Below are 13,740 nucleotides of genomic sequence, written 5' to 3' on the forward strand. Positions count from 1 at the left end.
TGTGGCTCAAGTGATAGAGCACCAGCTTTGGGCCAAAAACGCCAAGCAAGATTGGGAGGCTGCGGGGTGTCGGTGGCTCACGCCTGTAATCCTAGTTACTCAGGAGGCCGAGATCTGAGGATCGTGGTTCAAAGCCAGCCCGGGCAATAAAGTCCATGAAACTCATCTCCAGGAAACCACGAGAAAACCGGAAATGGTGCTGTGGCTCAAGTGGTAGAGAGCTAGCCTGAGCTGAAGAGCTGAGGGACAGCGCCCAGGCCCATACGACCGACAAAAAAAAAAAAAAAAAAAAAGATTGGGAGGCCCTGAGTTTTAGCCCCAGTACTGGCACAAAATCAAATCAATGTCCCACCATGCCATTTGACAAAGGCCATCTTTGTCAAACATAAAACATGTTTATCTTATAGTGGGTGCCTCCTATATCTTAGAACTTAGCTTCTCTCCTCTCTCTCTCTCTCTCTCTCTCTCTCTCTCTCTCTCTCTCTCTCTCTCTCTCTCTCTCTCTCTCTTTCTCTTTCTCTCTCCTTTTATCAACAAGATTTTGGGTTTTCTTTTGTTTTTTGGTCAGTCCTGGGATTTGAACTCAGGGCCTGGGCACTGGCCCTGAGCTGCTTTTGCTCAAGGCTAGCACTCTACCACTTGAGCCACAGTGCCACTTCTGGCTTTTTCTGTGTATGTGGTACTAAGGAATTGAATCCAGTTTTTCATGCATGCAAGGCAAGTACTTTACCACTAAGCCATATCCCCAGCCAAGCAAGTTTTTTTTTTTTTTTGAAAATAGCAATCTCCTGAATTTCTAGGTCTAGTAGGACTATGAGTTACTTAAGAAGAGGAACTGTGGCAGCCAGGTAGGAGGCTGAGGCAAGAGAGTTGTGAGTCTAAGGCCCACCTAGGCTATATGTATGGAGTACCTCAAAAAAAGACAAAACCGGGGCTGGGAAGGTGGCTCAGTAGTAGAGCGCTTGCCTTGCATGCATGAGGCCCTGAGTTTGATTCCCCAGCACCACATAAGTAAAAAGAAAAAAAGCCAGAAGTGGCGCTTTGGCTCAAGTGGTCGAGCACTAGCCTTGAGCTGAAGAGCTGAGGGACAGCACCCATGCCCAGAGTTCAGACCCCACAACCGGACCCAAAAAAAAAAAAAAGACAAAACCAGAGAGTTCATTCATGTACTCAAATGTTATGTATGCATTGTAAGTAACTAGAAGATCATGTGGGTGATAAGAAATCACATTTTCCAAAAGCAAAATCTTTATGATGCAACAAATCTGAATTAAAGATGAATTAAAGACACTGAGGTTTATGCATAAAGATGGCATCACAAATTAAAATTATCTATTGTTTATCAGTGACTACTGTTAAGGATCCAAATTTGTCTGTTAAGACTACTGGGAAATGCAGTCTAAGAAAGTAAAAATTGCTGGGTGCTGATGGCTCATGCCTGCAATTGTAGCTACTCAGGAGGCTGAGAACAGAGGTCTGAAGTTGAAAGCTGGCTGGGAAGTCCATGAGACTCTTTTTTTTTTTTTTTCTGGTCCTGGGGCTTGAACTCAGTGTCTGGGCTCTGTCCTGAGCCTCTCTGTGCTCAAGGCTAGTGTTCTACCACTTGAGCCCCAGCACTACTTTCAGCTTTTTTTTTTTTTTTTTTTTTTTTTTTTGTCGGTCGTGGGACTTGAACTCTGGGCCTGGGCGCTATCCCTCAGCTCCTCAGCTCAAGGCGAGCGCTCTACCACTTGAGCTACAGCACCACTTCCGGTTTTCTGGTGGTTTATTGGAGATAGGAGTCTCGCGGTCTTTCCTGCCCGGGCTGGCTTTGAACCGCGATCCTCAGATCTCAGCCTCCTGAGTAGCTAGGATTACAGGCGTGAGCCAACAGCGCCCAGCTACTTTCAGCTTTTTCTGAGTAGTTTATTGGTGATAAGATTCTCATGGACTTTCCTGCCTGGGCTGGCTTTGAACCATGATCCTAAGATTTCAGCCTCCTGAGTAGCTAAGATTATAGGTATGAGCCCAAGTGTCCAGCTCTGCGAGACTCTTATCTCCAACTCACTACCCCCCCCAAAAAAAGTAAAAATTACGGACAGATGAAGTTGTAAGGGTAGGTCTCTAATTTAACTGCTGTCCTTATAAGGAGTGTGGAAGCCCAGAGGGAGATACAGAAGGAAGGCAGCACCTGAAGACAAGAAGAAAATCCTGATCAGAAGCCAAGTCCAAGGACACCTTGACCCTGGGTATGCAGCCTGCAGAGCTGGCTAGAATGAGATCATACATTTAAGAGGACAATTATGGAATTCTGTTCCACAGTCTAGGCAGACAAATACAAATGTTAAACATCTCTTTCATCTTACAAAGTTTAGCCCTGGTGGCTTATACCTGTAATCCTAGCTATCCAGGAAGGCTGAGACCTGAGAATCACAGTTCAGAGCCAGCCCAGGCAGGTTAAGTCTCTGGAAATTCTTTTTTTTTTTTTTTTTGCCAGTCCTGGGGCTTGAATTCAGGGTCTAGGCACTGTCCCTGAGCTTCTTTTGCTCAAGGCTAGCACTCTACCACTTGAGGTACAGAGTCACTTCCACTTTTTCTGTTTATGGGGTACTGGGAAATCAAACCCAGGGCTCCATGCATGCTAGGCAAGCACTTTACCACTAAGCCACATTCCTAGCCCAAAGTTTATGGAGATTCTTTTTTTTTTTTTTGTCAGTTGTGGGGTTTGAACTCTGGGCTTGGGTGCTGTCCCTGTACTCTTCAGCTCAAGGCAAACGCTCTACCGCTGGAGCCACAGGTCCAGTTCTGGTTTTCTAGTGGTTTATTGGAGATAAGAGTCTCACGGAGTTTCTTGCCCAGGCTGGTATGAACCACGATCCTCAGATCTCAGCCGCCTGAGTAGCTAGGATTATAGGCGTGAGCCACCGTCGCCCGGCTTCTATGGAAATTCTTTTTTTTTGGGGGGGGGGGTCTGTCATGGGGCCTGAACTCTGGGCCTGGGTGCTGTCCCTCAGCTCTTCAGCTCAAGGCTAGCGCTCCACCACTTGACCCATGGTGCCACTTCCGGCTTTTTTCTTTTTGCTTATATGGTGCTGGAGAATCGAACCCAGGGCCCCAGGCATGCAAGGCAAGCTCTCTACCCCTGAGCCACCATCCCAGCCCCTTCTATGGAGATTCTTAATCTCCAGTTAAACATCTAAAAAGTCAGAAGTGGAGTTGTGGCTCAAGTGGCAGAGCATCAACCTTGAGGAAAAAAGCCAACCCAGAGCATGAGGCTCTGAGTTCAAACCCAAGTACTACATGAGTACTACATGTGCTTACACACACACACACACACACACACACACACAAAGCGAATGTAAAGAAGGGAGAGGACACCACATACACCCTTCCTTGTATTGGCAGGGTAATTTCAGATTTCTTCTGTCCCATGTGCTTTCTTGTGAAAGAAAACTTTTGGAACTCATGTTTGAACTCTGGGCACTGATATTCTTGCCTAGCTTCTTCATTCAAAGCTGGCTCCCTTTTACAAGAATCATAACTCCACTTCCAGTGTTTTGGTGGTTACTTGGAGATAAAAGTCTCTTTCTGCAGAGGCTGGCTTTAAACCTCCATCCTTAAATCTCAGCCTTTTGAGTAGTTAGGATTACAAGCATGAGCCACCTGCACTGGACTTAACTTCTGACTTTTTACTGGAGATGAAAATATCTCAGATTTGTCTGCAATGGCTGGCTTCCAACTGTGAATCCTGAGTAGCTGGGATTACAGGTTTGAGAGCCAGGCTTAAGTACTGATTTTTGTTATTGTTGTTTTGTTGTTTTTCTGTAGGATGTGGGGCTTGAACTCTGGGCTTAGGCCCTGTCCCTGAGCTCTTCAGCTCAAGGCAAGTGCTCTACCACTTGTGCTACAGTGCCACTTCCAATTTTCTGGTGGTTTATTGGAGATAAGAGTCTCATGGACTTTCCTGCCCAGGCTGGCTTTGAATGGTGATCCTCAGCTCTCAGCCTCCTGAGTAGCTAGGATCAAATACTGTTATGACAACTTTTCAGTGGTCTTTTCCTTCTTGTAGCTCTTACCTTTTCCTCAATTGGAATTTCCTCTAATCTGGCTAAGAGAAATGTGCTTACAACATCCCCAAACCTCCACACTGGAGGTACTTCCTGGAGTCTTCATCCCAATCAGCTGTCTGGCTCTTGTACATAGTTTGCTTCATCTCAGAAGCAACCATAGGGCATGTTATTTCCATGCTTTAATCTCTCCTGTGATTAGATTAGGCCTATGTTGAAAATACAGGCATGAGCCCCATGAGCTCTTCTGGTCTTTCTTTTTTTTTTTTTTTTTTGGTGTGGGTACTTGTGCTTAGCATTTTTGCTCAAAGCTGTCACACTAACACTTGATCCACATATTTCTGCCTTTTTGCTGGTTATTAATTGGAGCTAAGCATCTATAGACTTTCCTTCCCAGGCTGCTTTGAACCTTGATTGTTACTCTCTTGAGTAACAGGATTATAGTCATGAACCATCAGCTCCCACCCAGATTTTAATTTTTCTGTGGATGTTTGGGAATGTAAGGGTAAAGATGAACAAAAAATGAAAATGAAAAAATAATTCCCATCCAAAATAACTTTTTTTTGAAAGTGCACTTGCAAAGGAGTATATACGCCTCTTCACTTAAACTACTTCAGTAAGTTAACCTACAATTTTCAAAGCAATTTTCACACTTAATTATGTTTGGAATACATCCTATTTCTGGGTCCCAGGAGATAAAAGCTGTTGGCTCAGTAGCCTCCTCTCTCATAGCTTAGCATGCTCTTTTCTTAGGCAACACTAGGCCCAGTTAGTAAAGGCAGTACATAACCGGCCTCCATCCCCTTCACCTTGAGATGGCACTCCTTTGGGACAGCTACAACCATATTAGGCAGAAAGGTCCCCTTAGAGTGACCTTCAAGTCTGCGTAGCTGCAAGACCCCTTAACTTCCCCTTGGACAACAGTCATAAATCCTAGCCTGCCATGAAGCCCCTGGTCCACATGTCCACACCTGGTCTCTGCCTCCTAACCTTATAGATTACATAGGTCACCTCAGACAACAGCTGACTTTTCTTCTCTCTTTGAGGTCTTGCTGATCCCTTTGCTGGCAATAAACTTTTTTTTGTTCTTTGTGCTTGGATGTCTGTGTGGTATTCTAGCAAAGTTTAATAAAGTCTAACATTGGTGTGTTGGCCAGGAACTGGTATTATATTGGTGAGTTTGCTCTTCCCGCCTTGGGGTGGAGGGATCTGAGCTGTCTAGGAAGTCTAGTTCCAAATTGCCCCTGTGCTAGTCACCCTCTTACCCCGAGGGTCGTGACCCCAGGGGCCTGGACTTCTGCCAGACCTGCATAGCCACCATGCAGCTTCCTCCTGTGCTCTCCACATCCAATCCACCGGCCTTAATTCGTCTGCACGGGGTAGGTGGATTTGTGCTCCTATGGGTGCTCTTTCTTGTGCTCTTTGTCTGTACCGGCTCGCAGTTATCCTAAACCCCTAGTACTGGGCTCTGCCAGTTTATGGGCCTCTGTACCGGGAGGGCCCTTGCGCCTCGAGTGGTGGGGGGTTCTTGGGTGACAACCCTCCCCCAACCCACTTGCTTTTCTCACTAGGACGACAGATCAGGGACACCTGTCAGAATGTCACCATGGGAAACTACAGTCCAACATCGCTGCGGCCTCTCCCCTGGGCTGGGATCTGGCCAATTTGCTCTTTCTCCACCTGGCTCCTGGCCTTAGGCCCCGGGACCTCATTCACCTGTGCAATGGAGCACGGCCTGTTTATGACCTGGGGAGCCAATCTCGGTGGCTGCTAAATGGCATCTTCGATCCTGTCATTATTCGGGATTTATTTACGTATCGGGAGCACTAGGGAAAATGGAATCAATTGCAGTTCAGGCTTTCTCCTTCCGTGGCGATCACCCGGCGCTATGTCTTTTCTGCTTGCCCGCGCAAGTCATGGCTAGCCACTAAGCCATACTCTTTAAAAGGCTCAGAAGCGGGCTGGGAAGGTGGCTCATTGGTAGAGTGCTTGCCTTGCATGCATGAGGCCCTGGGTTCAATTCCTCCACATAAGCAGAAAAAGCTGGAAGTGGCGCTGTGGCTCAAGTGGTAGAGCGCTAGCCTTGAACTGAAGAGCGGAGGGACAGCGCCCAGGCCCAGAGTTCAGGCCTCACGACCGGACCCAAAAAAAATAAAATAAAATAAAAAATAAAAGGCTCAGAAGCTTCTGCTTGGGACCCTGCTGACCAGTGTCCTTCCATTCCAGCCAGTCTTCTCCCCACATCTCCCGCCCCAGCCATTCCCGCAGCCCCGCCTCCCGGCTCCAGCCCCGCCCCCAGTCATTCCCGCAGCCCCGCCTCCCGGCTCCAGCCCCGCCCCCAGTCATTCCCGCAGCCCCGCCTCCCGGCTCCAGCCCCATCTCCTGGCTCCAGCCCCGCCTCCCGGCTCCAGCCCCGCCTCCCGGCTCCAGCCCCGCCTCCAGTCATTCCCGCAGCCCCGCCTCTCGGCTCCAGCCCCGCCTCCTGCCCCAGCCTTCCCGTCTTCCCGGCTTCAGCTCCTGACAAGGTCTCCTCCGTGCAGCGCCCACCTCTCTCCCCCAACCCTCCCCTCTTCCCCGCCTCTGCCACTACACCACCTCCCTCCACTCCAAGTCCACTCTCCACTCCGCTTCCTATTCAACCACTCACTCCGCCGCCGCCCGCCCGTAGAGTCCACACCTCGTCCCCTCCTACTCTGCCAACTCCTTTCCTTCAAGGCCCTCCTCCCACAGCCCATCCTTCTGTCTGGAGCGGCCGGGGTGCCGCCTCCTAGGCAGGTGGCGGGAGCTGCAGGAATGGTGAGTGCACAGTCCTTTTTCTCCAGGTGACTTACCACAGATACACAGCGCTCCGGAGCGTACGCCTCCACCCCACTGTTCTGGTTAAAGCGGTCAAGAACCTCTGCCTGTCCTCCCGTGATGTTCCCACAATACCAACCACTGCGTCCTTCCAGAAAGGGCTTGGGATCAAGCCGACGAGACGAGACCCGTTTAACAGATCAAACCCAGCCCACAGGAGCTGAGCCGACCCACAGAGAGACCCCCATTGGGACTGTAACTCCCCACCAGGTCTAGCTGCAGAACGCTTTACCACCTGCCTCCTTGCTGGCCTTCGTGAAGCCAGCCGTGAGGCCATGCACTATGGTAAATTAACTCAGGTGGTTCAGGATAAACAGGAAACTCCATCATCTTTCCTAGAGCTCCTCACACAGGCATGCCTCTGGTACACTAACCTAGACCCGGAAACCCAGTTTGGCCAACAGTTACTAGTGAATTATTTCTTCTCCCAATGCGCCCCAGACATTAGGGCTGTTTAACGAGCTGGACAAGGGAACCAACCCCTGACCCCCAAGCAGAGGTTCTAGAGGCAGCATTCAAGGTATACAATGAGAGAGATGAAAAGGCCCTAAAGACTAAATAGTAAAGGCCCTCTGCCAACCTGCCCCACTTCATGAAGTTAAGTCTCACAAAAAAGCCCCCAGGCCCAGCTTCAGATGTGGACAGACTGGTCACAGGTCACACACCTGCCTCAACCCTCCACCACCACCACCAGGACCATGTCCTAAATGCCAACAAAAGGGGTACTGGGCAAGGGACTGCCCCCTCCACACACACACACACACACGCACGCACGCACGCACGCACGCACGCACGCACGGGTAAAGAGCCATCCATCCCCCCCCCTCCCTGGGCTAATCTCCAGCACTGCCCCCTCCCCCACCTCGTGCCCTTGAAAAGTTGTGCTCTGAGTTCTCCCTTTCAAAGCTAAACTGTCCTGGTGACTGCAACAATTTTATCTTAATAAGCTCTACCCACTAGTATTTCTCTCTCTTCTGTCTCCTACACCAAAGCCCCACCTCCATCCCTGCTTTATGCCGCCCCCACCCCATCCTGCTTTTCCCCTAAGTCCTTCTGTGCTGTAAGCCTCCCAACCATCTCCTCTAAAAGTAACTTTCCTTTATCTTATAGCAGCTCAGTCTGTCTCTCACCCCACTTCTCTGGCTAATACACCTTCCCTTCTAGACCCTAAATCAGCAGGCCTCTGCTCTGGCTCTTTCATTAATTGGTTACTGACAATGGCTGGCTGGCTAACACACTGAGGCCAGCTTCTCTTTTACTGCTCTCTCCTTGTCCCACCCAGAAACACCCATAATAAAAATAAACCAATCTTTTTGTCTTTGGGATTCAGACAAAAATCCAATCCTTTTCTCTTGCCTGAGTCCATTTTCATTTCATTCTACTTCTTCATTTCTCCCTTACAGCAAACTCCTCTAGTTGGCTACAGAAAGAGAAATCCCTCCCTCTCACCTTTTCCCTAGCGGATAGCTCTCTCTATCCAATTACTCAAACATTCCCTTTTCAGTTACCTTTATTATGCCACATCATCCTCTTAAATGTCTACTGATTAAACCGGGCTCCAGTGGCTCATACCTGTAATCCTAGCTAATCAGGAAGCTGAGATCTGAGGATCGTGGTTCAGAGTCAGCCCAGGCAGGAAAGTCCGAGAGACTCTTATCTCCAATACTATGAGACTCTTATCTCCAATAAACCACTAGAAAACCGGAAGTGGCACTGTAGCCTAAGCAGTAGAGAGCTTGCCTTGAGCTGAATGAAGAGTGCAGGGACAGCGCCCACGCTCAGAGTTCAAGGGCCCCCCCCCCTTAACAACCAGAAACAAAACAAATGTCTACAGGTTAAAAGTGCTGCCTTCTCCCCTCTTAAACCTGTTCAGGGGCTGGGAAGGTGGCTCAGTGGTAGAGCGCTTGCCTTGCATGCATGAGGCCCTGGGTTCGATTCCTTAGCACCACATAAGCAGAAAAAGCCGGAAGTGGCGCTGTGGCTCCAGTGGTAGAGCGCTGAGCTGAGGGACAGCACCCAAGCCCAGAGTTCAAGCCCCACCACAACCGCCAAAAAAAAAAAAAAAGCTTCTGGGCTGGGAAGGTGGCTCAGTGGTAGAGTGCTTGCCTTGCATGCATGAGGCCCTGGGTTCGATTCCTCAGCACCACATAAGCAAAAAAAAAATCGGAAGTGGCACTGTGGCTCAAGTGGTAGAGTGCTAGCCTTCAGCTGAAGAGCTGAGGGACAGTGCCCAGGCCCAGAGTTCAGGACCCACGACCGGACCAAAAACAACAACAACAAAAAAAACCTGTTCAGCACCCCCTCCCCCAATTCTCTCTACAGGCTCAGGATATTGACACCTAGGAAGAGACAAAGGCCACAAGATGGGTTTTTCTACAACTGCCACTTCCACCAAGTTTATTCCTCTAGGTGTTCAAAGATTAATTCATATACTAATATGTCTCATTATCAAAATTATTTTAAAGGTTATCTGTTCTTATGATCAATGTTTGTTCAAGCATGGAAATTCTGTTAAATTCTGTTTCTTGTTGGCTATATCTAAGTTTTGCTGTGTATTTTGTTTGGTATTGCCTATGTTCTTCACTGACAATGTGGCTGTATCATATTTGGTCAAATAATGTCATTTACCACTAAAAGTCCAGAAAACTTACATGGCCCATATTTCTTTCTCTTTCTTCCTTCCTTTCTTTCCTTTCTTTCACCCTAAGTGTGCCTTAAACCTCTTCTACATAAGTGTATTTGTGTGTGTACATGTGTCTGTATATAAACATGTTCAAAGTAATCTCATTATCATGCATACATTATGATGTAAAAAGTAATCTTTTTCTATTTCTGGTACTGATATTTCCTGAAATTATTTATTTTTCCTGACTGCAATTATATATCTTATGTAAAAAAGTTAACTATCGGCTCAGAATGTGGCTTGGTGGTAGAGTGTTTGCCTAGCATGTTTGCCTAGGAAATCCTGGGTTCAATTCCTCAGTACCACATCAACAGAAAAAGCTGGAAATGATGCTGTGGCTCAAGTGGTAGAGCACTAGCCTTGAGCAAAAGAAACTCAGGGAGTGCTCAGGCCCTGGGTTCAAGCTCTAGAACTGGCAAAAAAGAAAAAAAAAGTTAACTATCAAGTACGCTGTTAGGATTGTCCCTACCTTTGGTCCTGAGTTCCTCCCTGTCCTAGGGTTCCCACCATCCATCTGGTCACTCCCTCTCTCTGCCCAGACCTACCTTGCACTCATTTACCTCATTTCTGCGCTCACTTTCTGCCCCAGACCTACTTACCACTTGGATAGGGGCAGATTCCATGTGTTCCCTCTCCTGGGGAGATATGGCCCCTCTAATAAATCTTTTTTTTTTTGGGTCCGGTTGTGGAGCCTGAACTCTGGGCCTGGGCGCTGTCCCTCAGCTCTTCAGCTCAAGGCTAGCGCTCTACCACTTGAGCCACAATGCCACTTCCGGCTTTTTTCTTTTTGCTTATGTGGTGCTGAGGAATCGAACCCAGGGCCTCGAGCATGCAAGGCAAGCGCTCTACCACTGAGCCACCTTCCCAGCCCCCCTCTAATAAATCTTATAATAATCTTTCTCCTGTGCCTGCCTCTGTGTGGTCCCCTGGGGTGGTAGTGAAGGATCCTTACATATGCTGTTTGTTATAGGAATCTAATCTAGCAAGTTTCTCTCCCCCACAGCCTGTTAATGCAGACACAGTCAATTGCTTTGAAGCAGTTCTGTTTTTTTTGTTGTTGTTTGTTTTTGTTTTTTTCTTGTTTTTTTTTTGTCGGCCGTGGGGCTTGAACTCTGGGCCTGGGCGCTGTCCCTCAGCTCTTCAGCTCAAGGCGAGCACTCTACCACTTGAGCTACAGCACCACTTCCGGTTTTCTGGTGGTTTATTGGAGATAGGAGTCTCACGGTCTCTCCTGCCCGGGCTGGCTTTGAACCGCGATCCTCAGTAGCTAGGATTACAGGCATGAGCCACCAGCGCCGGGCTACTTTGAGGCAGTTCTAAAATGACTCCACAGCCAAAAAAAAAAAAAAAAAAAGCAAGAAATTTTACATTCAAGCCACAAAAGCTTATCAAATTTGGGTGCAAATAAATATGTCTAAGAGCCAGGTGCCAATGGCTCACGCCTGTGATCCTAGCTACTCAGAAGGCTGAGATCTGAGAATCACAGTTCAAAGCCAGCCCTGGCAGCAAAGTCCATGAGACTCTTATCTACAATTAACCACCAGAAAACCGGAAGTGGTGCTGTGACTCAGGTGGTAAAATGCTTGCCTTGAGCTGAAGAGCTGAGGGACAGCACCTGGGTCCAGAGTTTAAGCCCCATGACCAACCAAATAAATACATACGTCTAAGAATTAATCCAAAACACAAATTAACCAAAAAAAAAAGTAATGAAGTGTAAAGAAAAAGTAGTAAGAAGGCCTGGTAAAAGGAATTGTGGGAAAAAATTTCCTCAGGATAAGAAAGGATTTGGAAAGTAAAAAGTGTGTTAAATGTTTGCTCAAAAAGGAGAAAAATTGGGCTGGGAATGTGGCTCAGTGGTAGAGTGTTTGCCTAGCATGCATGAAGCCCTGGGTTTGATTCCTCAGTACCATATACACAGAAAAAGTCAGAAGTGGTCCCATGGCTCAAGTAGTAGAGCACTAGCCTTGAACAAAAGCAGCTCACGGGCTGGGAAGGTGGCTCAGCGGTAGAGCGCTTGCCTTGCATGCATGAGGCCCTGGGTTCGATTCTTCAGCACCACATAAGCAAAAAGAAAAAAAAGCCGGAAATGGCGCTATGGCTCAAGTGGTAGAGCTAGCCTTGAGCTGAAGAGCTTAGGGACAGCGCCTAGGCCCAGAGTTCAAGCCCCACGACCGGACCCAAAAAAAAAAAAAAAAAAAAAGGAGAAAAATGAAGACAAACCACAGAATGTTCAAGCAAGTCACAGAAGGTTTGAATATGTAGCAGATGGTATGAGTATGTCTTGAAAGATAAAACTTATGAGTAAAGTTGGTATGTAATTAAGTTGGCTGTAATGCATATTAGATCAAGATTAATACAGTGGTGTAAAACTAGCATGTCATTATGTCCATTATGTTCATCTACAAAATAATTGTTTCTGCTCTAATACATGTTCTGGGTTTGTTTTTTTTTTTTTTGGCGGTCATGGGGCTTGAACTCTGGGCCTGGTCGCTGTCCCTCAGCTCTTCAGCTCAAGGCTAGTTCTCAACCACTTGAGTCACAGTGCTACTTCCCGCTTTTCTGTTAATGTGGTGCTGAGGAATCGAACCCAGGGCCTCATGCATGTGAGGTAAGCACTCTACCACCAAGCCACCTTCCCAGCCTTCTAATACATGTTTCCCAATTATAAAAGCCTCATTGGATACAGAGCTAAGAGGACACAACTCCTCCATTCTTCACTGTAATCACAAAGGTTTAGTATCATCTACAATGTCTCAATCTCAATTAGTGTCCTAATATGTGATTATAACTATTGTTAAGTCTTTTGTTGTTACACACTTAATCCTCTACAGCATTTATAGTCAAACTGACAAAAGGACAAATGACTCTTACAAATTTCAGATAAAACTTTAATTCTTAACAAGTTACAGGTAAGCTCTGTTTACTGTTTCTATTGGTCTCCTTGTTGCTTTAATTGGAAATAAAAGGGTTTTTATGACACTTGCTAGATCTGCGGATAGCAGTTCAAAGCCAGCCCAGGAAAACAAAAATCCCTCTCAAACTCCACCTCCCAACTACTTGACAAAATACCAGGCTGAAAGCATGGCTCAAGAGACGCTGTGGCTCAGAAAGATAGAGCACCAGCCTTGAGCAGAAGTGCTCAGGGACAGTGTCCAAGCCTTGAGTTCAAATCCTGTGACTAAAGAGATACCTACAAGCCATCCCAGCAATGAGCCCATGGAGCTACACGCCAGTCCTAACAAGGAACCGGGGAAAGGAGTAAGGGAAGATGGTGTCACATTCTGGTGTCATATCCTAAATGGAGCCACTTTGTGCCTGCCTTTTCAAAATTAACCAGAGCTGGGAGATCAAGAGGAATAGTCAACAAGCTTGCCATCTAATGTCCATACCTATCTACCTTCTAGCCAGACAGGAACTTACAATCTTGCCTTTTTTTTTTCATGGGACTTGAACTCTGGGTTTGGGGCGCAGACCCTCAACTCTTCAGCCCAAGGCTAGCACTCTACCACTTGAGCCACAGTGCCACTTCGAGTTTTCTGAGTGGTTTATTGGAGATAAGAGTCTCACAGCGTGTCAGGGCTGGCTTTGAACCTCGATCCTCAGATCTCAGTCTCCTAAGTAGCTAGGATTACAGTCGTGAGTCACTAGCTCCCAGCTACAATCTTGCCTTTGTTACCTGCAATTTGTATTTATAGTAAAGTCTTAGACTCAGGACAGTTAGCCTTGACAGCCTCCTGGGTGCCATCCATCTCTATAATCCAGACATCTACCAAGGCCTCCTGTAGAGCCCCTAATCACTCATACTCAAGCTCAAGGGATGGTCACAGTGTATTCATTGGTCCAGAATAAAAAGGGCTCATGCTCCTGCTCCTTCTGTACCAACATTGATTTTAAGGTACAGCTGTTCTCCCCTTGGGCCTACCAAGGTAAAGCTGTCTCACATCCCTAAAGAAGACCAAAGTGGGTAACACTGAGCCAGCTGCTCTCCACACACCTCTCTACCTCATCCCTTTTATCACCTCCAAGCCACTGTCATCCATCTTTTCAGTAATATTTTTCTTTTTTTTTTTTTTTTTTTGGGTCCAGTCGTGGGCCTGAACTCTGGGCCTGGGCACTGTCCCTCAGCTCTTCAGCTCAAGGCTAGCACTCTACCAT

The sequence above is a fragment of the Dipodomys merriami genome, unplaced genomic scaffold (assembly GCF_024711535.1).
Source record: "Dipodomys merriami isolate MVZ:Mamm:240054 unplaced genomic scaffold, mDipMer1.0.p SCAF_28, whole genome shotgun sequence".
In the NCBI taxonomy this organism is placed as follows: Eukaryota; Metazoa; Chordata; class Mammalia; order Rodentia; family Heteromyidae; genus Dipodomys; species Dipodomys merriami.